Here is a 12596-nt window from a genome sequence, read left to right on the forward strand (position 1 = left end):
GTGATTGCGGTTGGCACAGTACCAGGCTAGGTTAAGCACGGTATTTCTTCTTTCCCTTTTGCTGCTGTTAGACAATGTACTGCATGACAAAAATCAGAGTCCTTATCTAAAAGGCAGAGTATTAAAAACCTTCAGTAAATAAACTGATTGTATTACCCCTTTATCCTATATGGAGGGATGTTTGACTTACTCTTTTTTTTCTTTTTTTTTTAACTGGCGGCATCAGTCTTTGTAAAGCAAATCTGTGTCTGTCCATTATTTGCTCCTTTTTTTTTTTTAACTGTAGGCTCTGTCTCTCTTCAAAGCAATAAAAAATGAGTTAATCTTGCAACAACATTTCTTGGAATGTCATGGATTGTTCTTGTGAATTTGACATGTCAGTTGACTTCAGGGACTGGACCCCTTGTACTGGTTGAAGGACATATGAAAAAAAAAACAGCTACGGAATCTGTGTTTTGATTTTCTCCTAGTCAGTGTTCTGATAGAAATGAACATAGTGGAGTTTTATCAGCGAATTAAAACTGCTTTCTATATCAGGGCTCATAATATTTGAAACATCCTATGCCCACCTCTCTGGACGCTTACATTGTTTTCTTCCTTTTCCTTGTCTATAAAAAAAAAACAAACCTAAACTACGACTTTCCTTACAGTTTCCTTACAGATTAATTTCTTAGGCCACTTATTTTGTCTTTCCCTCTGCTATCCTGATTGCCACAAATGCAGTTCCTCCCTGGGAGAGTGGCTTTGGAGGCCTGAGTGCATTGTGCTCTCACAATACCCTGTAGGGAGCAGGGGCCCCACTTACTCAGAAGCCCATAAGTGGTATCTTGGAGGAGGCCCAACATGAGCAAAACTAAGGCCTCTGACATACTTCTCCACTTGTTCAAAGAACAGTTGGGAGTGCTGTCAAATTGGTCAGACTACCATATTTTAAATAAATTGATCCTATATCCATCAAATAATAGTTTTGTTTCAATACTTTGGAAGGATATTATGTCTCGGGAAACTAACATTTCTGTGCACCCTCACCATACATCCTCCCTACCTAAAATCTCTGCAAATTTGTGTCCATTCTGCATGGGCTTTGACAAGAAATTTTAGTGAACTGCTCTTAAAAACATAATTGAAAGACCTGACAGAAATAGAAAGGTCTCTATCTTGCAGATCCCTGATGATCCCTCCAGCAAAACGTTTAAACAAATCCTTAAAGTCCATTTATGAATTTTCCAAAACCAATTGGTTTATTCACATGCTTGGGATTAAGCAAGTGCTTAAAAGTTCTGCAGGATCAGGTGTTTGGGGGGCTTTTTTTTTGCAAAGCAAAGCTCAAAGTGGGAATTTTTCCCCCATCGTTCTGGATTGTTTTTGTACTAGAAATGTGAAAAGATTTGGTTTTGCATTTCTAATTGTTGCACAAATTTGGCATGAACTGCACTCAGACAATCTGATACAATTGTTATTCATTATTCTAGGAATCCTAAATGTTGATGTAACGTAGGAATGTACAGGTTTTTTCAGGGGGAGGGGACTGGAAAGGGGGAAGAGGGCTTAATCTCGCAATATTTAAAACCAGGGCTGACTTCCAGTTCTATAGGGAATTTAAAGGATGTCTTCACTAAAAGCAGATGCGTATATACATATGCATTTACACATATGTTCACACACAGTCAAGCTTGCTACAGGACCTACAGGAATAGGATTGATCTTGTATAAAAGTCATCCCCTAATTAATGGGCAACTGGTCACTCAGGTAAGAGGGTCAAAGGCACTGGCTGTGCCAGATGGCTGTGTTCAGTTGGCTGTGGAAATTGAATAAACTTAACCATGCTAGTCAAAAGGGTCATAAGGTCAAGGCAGATTAACCTTTTGCAAATCCTAAAAGTAGAGGACAGCATTTCCAGTTCAGTTACTGGGGAATGTATTATATCTGTTGTGTCAGCTCTATTCCTTAAACAGCAATCTCTGCTCTGCTCCCAGGTGGCCTTTGCTGAACTGACTGCATCTTATGAAATTATCCTTGAGCTGGGCTTGAATTTACACCTTAGATATAGCTGGCAGTAAAATCTCAGTAGCAGACAGCTGTGTCTGGCCAAATAGTCTCTGTATTTACCTAGCTCCTTGGACAGGTTTAAAGTTGGTGCAGGTGTGTCAAACACCGCAGTGTAACCAATGCTGACGTGGACTGGAAGAGCTGGATTAGCAAGACAACGTTTTCATAAACGCTTTGCTGTAGCCAGAGTTAAATATATTCTCATTCTAAGAAGGTACAAATTAGATCCCAATATTATATTCTCAAGATTCTTTAAAATATTACAGCAACTTCTTTCAGCTTTCACAAAAATTCCATTTTAAAATCTGCAGTTTGTACTATGTAGACACACAGGAAACTTCCCCCAAATGCTATCAAATACTATGGCTTCTAAACAGTCAATGGGAACATTAATATTTGTATTCATCTCTGCTCTTTGTAATGCTTTCCTTCCTTGGAGATACTTGGGACTGCCTTCCAAAGAATCCAGAAGCCAGATTTACAAGTGCAGCTACAAAAGATGCTCCCGCAAGTGGTCTTTACTGAGCTCTATGGCATTTCGGTTTTTACCAGTCTGGAGTGAAAGAGACAGCTCTGATTAGATACACAGATACAGATTTATTCTGGAAGTCAAGGAGCCTTTATATTCACCACCTTCTAGACTTTATGCAGTACGTGCTGTACAAATAAGTACACTTAGCTTCCCACCTGGAGATGCAATAGACCCTTGTTGTACATGACATGTCCCTTTCTATCAATTTCATATTTAAAGCCCACCTAGTAGGAACTTGCTTTTTTTTTTTTTTGCATCATAACACATTCAGGAATTTCATTATTATGACTATGCTTTCTGTTTTAAGTAATTGTATTGCTTAGGTATTTATTTCCTGCAATATTTGCATTGTGTCAATTAGAATCATTCTCAGATATCAGTAATTTCAGTAAAGGTCTTATAAAACCAGTTCCTTGGAATACTTTGTTTTTCTGAAATTGGTCCCTTGAAGTCTTCTGTTCCCAACTCATGTCTGAGGGTCTACAACCTCTGCTTCCCATTCCCACTGCCTGCTCTGGCATGTGATACACCAGCTTGTGATGTGGTCACAGCTGCCCAGCATCTGCCTGTACATTGGGGTGACTGTGCTACTGACCAAGAGAGTTGGAGGGAGATCTGGGCCATAATTTGACTGTTCACAAACTTGCAGTGGGACTTTAACCAAACCGCAGCTCTTCTGTGCCTGAATATCAATAATACCATCTGGAAAATGAAAACAAACCTCCCCAAAAAAGCTCCTTTTCAGAATTTCTTTTAAGGAGCTCAGTTACAGAGGTGACGTACACCAGAGAAATGCATTTTTGCCTCCTATCCTAAAGAAGTCAGGAGGATCCAGCATCTCTTACGATTTTGCAGGCTGAAAGTTATGGTTACTATCTTAATATTGTACATTTTGGAGCTACTAGAGTTTGTAGATTAAGAGTTAGATGACTCTCTTTCCTGTTAAATCTATGGTAGTCATACAGGCATCTCATATAGGTAGGTAGACTGGTACTTCCAAAAGAAAATTATCTCCTCCTAAGGTAAGTATCTGATACTGACTGTAGAGGGAGCCTAACTACTACCTAAGCCTGGATGCCTCACTTCTGTGTAGCCAAGTTAGGTGAGGAGATGAAACCCACTCATAGTATCTAAACACAGTTAAATGCACATCTTGATTGGAGAGTTTGAAAATAGAGGAGAGATCATATATAGAGAGGTCCTGATGATTTTCAGCAAAATAAGATGACACAGATTAAGGGGAATGTAAGAATTCACAGCCAATGCTGCTTTAGCTGGAGTGGCGTCCAAGCAATCTGCCATACAGCTGTTGTGAATGGTCCTGAAGCCAGTAATAACCCAAAGCAAACAGAAAACTAGTTCAAGTCACACCCTGGTATTCAGGCAGAGAAAGGCTTACACATCATGAGACCCTTCCTTTCAACAAAAGGAGTGGGGGCACGTTCATGGCAGATGATGGGAATCAGTGGGAGAAAGCTATTTAAGTATCTCTGAACACAGGAGCTTATGAGCAAGAAGACCTGTTTTGTTAGCCTGACACCAAACATCTATATAAACAGACTTTCTAAACTGTAGTGACTGATGCATTTCTGATTAATGATCATCCCAGGTAGGGTTAGGATTAGGCATTCATATAGGTTGTGCTGCAGATAAAGGTCCTCGATTATAACTTGCCAAAACATAGTTTGAGGTCTGGGTGATCCATTCATTATCCAAAAGAGAGAACAAACAAAATTCTCATTTGCATCATAGCAACTAATTTACAGCAGAACACATGCTATCTGAGGACTCCTGGGGCAGCTCAGCCAATATAGGTAAATCAGACTAAAAGGAGACACAAGGGATGCGTAACATTTCCAAAAGATGGATATTCTGTGTCAAATAGATGCATCCCAACCACTGCATGACTGGTGATCACAAGCAGGCTGTTATCATTTCCAGCTGTACTGACGTAGGGTTACGCTCCTGAGGCACTCAGTCCTACACACGATGTCTCCATCTGGCTGGCAACGAACTCAGCTCAGAATGGCTTGTGGTGCAAAACAGATTTAATGTCTTCTCTTAAAATCAGGAAGAGACCAGCCAATTTCTCAATACCGGGCAGAAGGGTTAAGAAAAAAGAGAATTAGGTCCCCAACCCCTTGGAATTTCCAGCTTCAACGTCCCCCAGAGATCATCTATGAAATGTTACCACCTTGCTGTCCAGCTGTGGTGGGTCGACCCTGGCTGGATGCCAGGTGCCCACCAAAGCCACTCTATCACTCCACCTCCCTAGCTGGACAGTGAAGAGAAAATATAACGAAAGGCTCGTGGGTTGAGATAAGGACAGGGAGAGATCATTCACCAATTACTGTCATGGGCAAAACAGACTCAATTCAGGGAAATTAATTTAATTTATTACCAATCAAATCAGAATAGGGTAATGAGAAATAAAAATTAAATCTTAAAACACCTTCTCCCCATCCCTGCCTTCTTCCCGGGCTCAACTTCACTCCCGATTTCTCCACCTCCTCCCTGCGAGCAGCGCAGGGGGACAGGGAATGGGGGTTGCAGTCAGTTCATCACACGTTGTCTCTGCCACTCCTTCCTCCTCACACTCTTCCCCTGCTCCAGCATGGGGTCCCTCCCACAGGAGACAGTCCTTCATGAACTTCTCCAACATGGGCCCTTCCCACGGGCTGCAGTTCTTCACGAACTACTCCAGTGTGGGTCCTTCCCACGGGGTGCAGTCCTTCAGGAACAGACTGCTCCAGCGTGGGTCCCCCACGGGGTCACAAGTCCTGCCAGCAAACCTGCTCCAGCGTGGGCTCCTCTCTCCATGGGGTCACAGGTCCTGTCAGGAGCCTGCTCCAGCATGGGCTCTCCACAGGGTCACAGCCTCCTTCGGGCGCATCCACCTGCTCCAGCGTAGGGTCCTCCATGGGCTGCAGGTGGATATCTGCTCCACCATTAATCTCCATGGGCTGCAAAGGGACAAACTGCCTCACCATGGTCTTCACCATGGGCTGCAGGGGAATTTCTGCTCCGGCGCCTGGAGCACCTCCTCCCCCTCCTTCTTCACTGACCTTGGTGTCTGCAGAGTTGTTTCTCTCACATATTCTCACTCCTCTCTTCCGACTGCTCTTACGCAGTAGATTTTTTTTTTTCCCCTTCTTAAATATGTTATTACAGAGGTGCTACCACCATGGCTGATTGGCTCAGCCTTGGCCAACGGCAGGTCCATCTTGGAGCCAGCTGGCATTGGCTCTATCGAACATAGGGGAAGCTTCTAGCAGCTTCTCACAGAAGCCTCCCCTGTAGCTCCCCCGCTACCAAAACCTTGCCACGCAAACACAATACAACTGAACATATTCATGACCACACAGGGCTACCCACATTTGTGCAGCACAGCCTGCAAACTCCATGGCTGCAGCAAGGAATATTTTCTAATATAAATAAAACAATATTCTAGGACTCCCTCCAGGGCCATTAAGCTTTCCTCTGCTCAGTTAGTTTTGGATTTGCACAAAGGGCAACAAAGCTGGTGAAAGGGCTGGAAGGCATGTCTTACGAGGAGTGGCTAAGGACTCTGGGCTTGTCTAGTTTTGAGAAAAGGAGGCTGAGGGGCGACCTCATTGCTCTCTACAGCTTCCTGAGGAGGGGAAGTGGAGAGGGAGGTGCTGATCTCTTCTCCCTGGTATCCAGTGACAGGATGCGTGGGAATGGTTCAAAGCTGCATCAGGGGAGGTTCAGACTTGACATTAGGAAACATTTCTTTACTAAGAGGGTGGTCAAACACTGGAACAGGCTTCCTAGAGAGGTGTCCAATGCCCCATGCCTGTCAGTGTTTAAGAGGCATTTGGACAATGCCCTTAATAACATGCTTTAACTTGGTCAGCCCTGAATTGCTCAGGCAGTTGGACTAGATGATCGTTGTAGGTCCCTTCCAACTGAACTATTCTATTCTTTTCTATTCTATTCTATTCTATTTACAATAAAAATATTTTAACTGTGGTTCTTCTACTTTCTCAAGCATTTGGGAATTCTGGGGAGCACAAATGAAAAAATGTTATTTAAACATTCTTTATATATATATGTATATATACACATATGACATTTAAAGTAACTTTTTATATATTTTATATTATATATTGGTCTATCTATATATATATGTAAACTAATAAAATTCACAATAATCCATAGACCCAGCCACTTGAGAACTTCCTCACTACCAGGTCCCAGGTATTTATAAGTCCCCTGCACGCCTGTTTCAGGCCTGAGACAACAGCTCCACCAGAACTTCCTCTGAAGTGCCGTGGATGGACTGATGGGCAACATCTGTAATAGCAATTGAATGCCCCACTCTCTAAGTTGAGACCAGCTGGCATGAAATTATGAGTCTATACTATCAAACCCACTTTGCCACCAAACTGCCTACTGGGAGTTAGCTTGCTCTTGTATTAACTCCCAAGCCACTCACAGAGGTTGGGAGACTTAACCCAGGCAAAAGTCATGCCTGGGACCATTCTAACAATTTAACAGTATAGAAGATCAGGGTCCAGTGCCCAGCACTGCTTAATCTATTACACAGACATAGTCAGAAGATCTCACAGGAAAGTCAGCTCTTCATCAGTGTTATTCAGCTAATTGAGTTTCTGTAGCAAAATCAGCTCTTCGTTGTCATTACTCTGGTTTGATTGTCACAATAAGATCAAACTGTGAATTTCTGTATCCTTGCCACTGGTGCAGTCCCTGGCCTGAGGTCTCTTGTGCAGCCCCACTGATCTAGTTCTGTGGTTTCAACCCCCCCCACAGATTTCTCAGTCTCCAGGTGAAGTAAGTATCCAAAGCAAAGTAGGACCCCTGGACTGTAATGGAGACTTCTGCCCTCTCCTTGTCCCCCAGAGCAAACCAGAACCCACCACCAATACACCCTGGTTGAGGTACACATCTGTCGTGGTTTAACCTGGCAGGCAGCCAAAATACAACGCAGCCGCTCGCTCACTCCCCCCGCCCCCCCAGCGGGACGGGGAGAGAATCGGAAGGGTAAGAGTGAGAAAAACTCGTGGGTTGAGATAAAGACAGTTTAATAGAACAGAAAAGGGAGGGAAAATAATAATGATAATGATAAAATATACAAAATGAGTGATGCACAATGCAATTGCTCACCACCCGCGCTGACCGATAACCAAGTAGCGATCGGTACTTCCTGGATCACGCCTATCATTTATATACTGAGCATGACGTCACATGGTATGGGATACCCCATTAGCCAGCTGGGCTGGCTGTCCTGATTATGTTCCCTCCCATCTTGTGTACCTAGCTCAGTCAGTAGGCACGGGAGTTGTCCTTGGACTAGGAGGGCACTTAGCAACGACTGAAAACATCAGTGTGTTATCAACATTCTCCTCATACTAAATCCAAAACACAGCACTAGGAAGAAATTTAACCCTATCCCAGCCGAAACCAGGACAGTATCCACCCCTTATTCCATACCATTTACGTTATGCTTAGGTCTCACATTTTTCGATACATTTCAATTAATCACCACTATCTTTTTTATATATATACATATATAATACATATACATACATATATATACATATAATACATATACATACATATATATACATAAATATATACAAATGTCCATTGAGTTCTTTTAGTCCACAACTTTGGGGTCCATCTGTCATAACAGTCTTTCAGGGCCAGAAGGATGGTGTGTGGTGTTGGGCTGTTGCATCCTGAAGCCAGTTCTCATTTCGGTACTGCTGCACTCGTTCAGTTCTATCATCGTTGCACTTTGCTCGGTTTCATCGGAGTCAGCTCATTCTTCATTAATCTGGGTGATTTTCACTGCTATACCATTGATAGCAACCATAGAAATAATGATATACAATATCATATAACAATTGACATCATAAAATTCAGTTCATTGGCTATTTTCACCCAAAATCAAATCCCCTTGAGGTACACACTGGACTTGCCCATCCTTTCGCATCACCCACCAAGTGTACCCAGGTCCTTGAGCAAAAGCAATCCCACGGATGGGTTTTCCCTTGCCAGAGGCAGGAGTAACCCAGGCTGTCTTCCCCAGCATATTTCTTATGTGCACGACAGGGACTTTATCTCCATCTACAGTACGTAAGAGTCTTGAATGGGCAGGGCCAGCTCGATTAACAGACCCCCTAGTGTTGACTAACCAGGTGGCTTTTGCTAAATGTGTGTCCCAATGCTTGAATGTCCCACCACCCATTGCCCTCAGTGTTGTCTTTAGCAGCCCGTTGTATCGTTCGATTTTCCCGGAGGCTGGTGCATGGTAGGGGATGTGATAGACCCACTCAATGCCGTGCTCTTTGGCCCAGGTGTCTATGAGGGTGTTTCGGAAGTGAGTCCCGTTGTCTGACTCAATTCTTTCTGGGGTGCCATGTCGCCATAGGACTTGCTTTTCAAGGCCCAGGATGGTGTTCCGGGCAGTGGCATGGGGCACAGGGTATGTCTCCAGCCAGCCGGTGGTTGCTTCCACCATGGTGAGCACATAGCGTTTGCCGTGCCGGGTTCGTGGGAGCGTGATATAATCCATCGGCCAGGCCTCCCCATACTTGTATTTCAACCATCGTCCCCCATACCAAAGAGGCTTTACTCACTTGGCTCGTTTGATTGCAGCGCATGTTTCACATTCATGGATAACCTGTGCAATAGCGTCCATGCTTAAGTCCACCCCTCGATCACGAGCCCATCTGTATGTTGCATCTCTTCCTTGATGGCCTGAGGCATCATGGGCCCACCGAGCTATAAATAATTCACCCTTATGTTGCCAGTCCAGATCCACCTGGGCCACTTCAATCTTAGCAGCCTGGTCCACCTGCTGGTTATTTTGATGTTCCTCAGTGGCCCGACTCTTGGGCACGTGAGCATCTACATGACGTACTTTTACAGTCAGGTTCTCTACTCGGGCAGCAATATCTTGCCACAACGCGGCAGCCCAGATGGGTTTACCTCTGCGCTGCCAGTTGTTCTGCTTCCACTGCTGCAACCACCCCCACAGGGCATTTGCCACCATCCATGAGTCAGTATAGAGATAAAGTACTGGCCATTTTTCTCGTTCAGCAATGTCCAAGGCCAGCTGGATGGCTTTCACCTCTGCAAACTGGCTCGATTCACCTTCTCCTTCAGCAGTTTCTGCAACTTGGCATATAGGACTCCATACAGCAGCTTTCCACCTCCGATGCTTTCCCACAAGGCGACAGGACCCATCAGTGAACAGGGCATATTGCTTCTCGTTTTCTGGTAGTTTATTATACAGTGGGGCTTCTTCAGCACGTGTCACCTCCTCCTCTGGGGATATTCCAAAATCTTTGCCTTCTGGCCAGTTCGTGATCACCTCCAAGATTCCTGGGCGACTTGGGTTTCCTATTCGGGCCCGTTGTGTGATCAGTGTGACCCACTTACTCCACGTAGCATCGGTTGCATGATGTGTAGAGGGGACCCTCCCTTTGAACATCCAGCCCAGCACCGGCAGTCGGGGTGCCAGGAGGAGCTGTGCTTCAGTGCCAACCACTTCCGAAGCAGCTCGAATCCCTTCATATGCTGCCAATATCTCCTTCTCAGTTGGAGTGTAGCGGGCCTCGGATCCTCTGTATCCCCGACTCCAGAACCCTAAGGGTCGACCTCGAGTCTCCCCTGGTGCTTTCTGCCAGAGGCTCCAGGTAGGGCCATTCTCCCCGGCTGCGGTGTAGAGCACATTCTTCACATCTTGTCCTGCCCGGACTGGCCCAAGGGCTACTGCATGAACTATCTCCCGTTTAATTTGTTCAAAGGCTTGTTGTTGCTCAGGGCCCCATTTGAAATCGTTCTTCTTCCGAGTCACTTGATAGAGAGGGCTTACAATCAGGCTGTAATCTGGAATATGCATTCTCCAAAAGCCCACAACGCCTAAGAAAGCTTGTGTTTCCCTTTTGCTAGTCGGTGGGGACATGGCTGTTATTTTGTTGATCACATCCATTGGGATCTGACGACGTCCATCTTGCCATTTTATTCCTAAAAACTGGATCTCCTGTGCAGGTCCCTTGACCTTACTTTGTTTTATGGCAAAACCGGCCTTCAGAAGGATTTGAATTATTCTCTCCCCTTTCTCAAAAACTTCTTCTGCTGTGTTGCCCCACACGATGATGTCGTCAATGTATTGCAGGTGTTCTGGAGCCTCACCCTGTTCCAGTGCGGTGTGGATCAGTCCATGGCAAATGGTAGGGCTGTGTTTCCACCCCTGGGGCAGTCGGTTCCAGGTGTACTGGACGCCCCTCCAAGTGAAAGCAAACTGTGGCCTGCACTCTGCCGCCAAAGGGATGGAGAAGAACGCATTAGCGATGTCAATGGTGGCGTACCACTTGGCTGCCTTCGACTCCAGTTCGTATTGAAGTTCTAGCATGTCCGGCACGGCAGCACTCAGTGGCGGCGTGACTTCGTTCAGGCCACGGTAGTCTACTGTTAGTCTCCACTCTCCATTAGACTTTCGCACTGGCCATATGGGACTGTTGAAGGGTGAGCGAGTCTTGCTGATGACTCCTTGGCTCTCCAGTCGACGAATCAGCTCATGGATGGGGATCAGGGAGTCTCGGTTGGTGCGGTATTGCCGCCGGTGCACTGTTGTGGTAGCGATTGGTACCTGTTGTTCTTCAACCCTCAACAACCCCACAACAGAAGGGTCCTCTGAGAGACCGGGCAAGGTGGACAGCTGTTTAATTTCCTCTGTCTCCAGGGCAACTATACCAAAAGCCCACCGGTACCCTTTTGGGTCCTTAAAATACCCTCTCCTGAGGTAGTCTATGCCAAGGATGCACGGAGCCTCTGGGCCAGTCACAATGGGGTGCTTCTGCCACTCGTTCCCGGTTAGGCTCACTTCGGCCTCCAATACAGTTAACTCTTGGGATCCCCCTGTCACTCCAGAAATACAAATGGGTTCTGCCCCTTTATAGCTTGATGGCATCAGGGTACACTGTGCACCGCTGTCTACGAGAGCCTTATACTCCTGTGGCTCTGATGTGCCAGGCCATCGAATCCACACAGTCCAGTAAACCCGGTTGTCCCTTTCCTCCACCTGGCTGGAGGCAGGGCCCCTCTAGTTCTGGTCATAGTATGTGCTTCTCACTTCTTGCAAACATGAGTCAAGAATTCCTTCATTACAGTCCAAAGTAAGATCAGCCCTTCTACTCTGTCTGGGGAACTGTTCACTGGAAACTGGACCGTCGTGAGACAGGTTTTTCCTGAAAACTGGAGCAGCATTTTTCCTGGGAGAACCCCCTTGTGTGATTGTTTTTCCTTGCAACTCACGTACCCGTGCCTCTAGGGTCAAGGTAGGTTTTCCATCCCACTGCCTCATGTCCTCTCCGTGGTCACGCAGGTAAAACCACAGGGTGCCCCGTGGTGTGTACTTTCGATATCCTCTCTCTTGAGGAGAAAAACGCTGACTCCTAATGGCTGAGATACTGGTCCGTACAGGTGGGGAATAGGACATACCCTCTTCGAGTTGCTGGACCTTTCGGGACAGTTTCTCCACAGCCGAGACAAGGGAGGAGGAGATAGTTTCTTCAAAATCCCGAAGTCTGCTAACCACCTCATCCACTGTTGGTGCTTCTTCCTCTTTCCAGCACAGTACTGCCAACGAACTGGCGTACGATGCTGGTGCGCTCCGTACCAACTTCCGCCACATGGGTCGCGTGCACTGAACGTCATCTGGATCTTTGGGCGTTTGGTTGTTGTCCAGGTCACTATAAACCACCTCCAGCACGCCTAGTTCTCTCAGGTACTGGATACCTCTCTCCATAGTGGTCCATTTGCCTAGGCGATATATAACATCTTCCTTGAAGGGATACCTTTCCTTCACACCTGACAGCCGTCGCCTCCAGAGGCTGAGGACCTGTGTCCCTTTTCCAATCGCTTTGTCAATGCCTCCTTCCCTAGCAAGGGATCCCAGCTGTTTGGCCTCCTTCCCCTCCAATTCCAGGCTACTGGCCCCATTATCCCAGCATCGGAGCA

Source organism: Calonectris borealis, chromosome W (assembly GCF_964195595.1).
Source record: "Calonectris borealis chromosome W, bCalBor7.hap1.2, whole genome shotgun sequence".
Lineage (NCBI taxonomy): Eukaryota > Metazoa > Chordata > Aves > Procellariiformes > Procellariidae > Calonectris > Calonectris borealis.